This window comes from Nannospalax galili, unplaced genomic scaffold, assembly GCF_000622305.1.
Source record: "Nannospalax galili isolate Female #2095 unplaced genomic scaffold, S.galili_v1.0 scaffold35, whole genome shotgun sequence".
In the NCBI taxonomy this organism is placed as follows: domain Eukaryota; kingdom Metazoa; phylum Chordata; class Mammalia; order Rodentia; family Spalacidae; genus Nannospalax; species Nannospalax galili.
The window spans coordinates 736,653-737,239 of record NW_008336449.1 but is presented as its reverse complement, the minus strand read 5'-3'; positions in this window follow the sequence as shown (position 1 = coordinate 737,239).

Here is a 587-nt window from a genome sequence, read left to right as displayed (position 1 = left end):
GAGCCTCTGTCACTGAAGGCCTTACCCTTGTAAAGATTAGCATTCTGACATGAGTTTCCTTTAGCAAGTCCCCTCTTCACCTTAGAACAGGGCTCTGGACCCCGGAGAGTTTGGCAGATCACCCTCTGGCAGAAGTGACTGGCCAACACTGGGTCCATTTGGAGACTGCCTTGTTCCTTTCCTGAAGGGGCTGGCCAACAATCTCTGCCTCAAGGCCAAGGGTTCTCCCTGGCTCAGAAAAGTACTGAGAAAGGAGGGTGCAGTCTCTGAGACCTCCCTCCCTGTAGGCCTGTTCACCAGCCTCCAGCACTGGCATTTCACACAGCCCATAATGTGCAAATGGGCGGGACTGAGTTGTTTGGGGTACCAGGAAACCCATATGTCCCCCCTAGCCACTCTTTGAAGAGTGTGAGGTTTCTGGAAGGTTCAGGACTTCAAGCAAGACAAGGAAGCAGCCAGTTCCCTTCCAGAGAGGAAGAGCCTAGGGCCATCAAATGTCCAAAGCTTCCACTTTGAAATTCTTGGCTCAAGATAGTTTTTTCTTCTTTCTTTCTTCTTTCTTTCTTTCTTTCTTTCTTTCTCTCTCT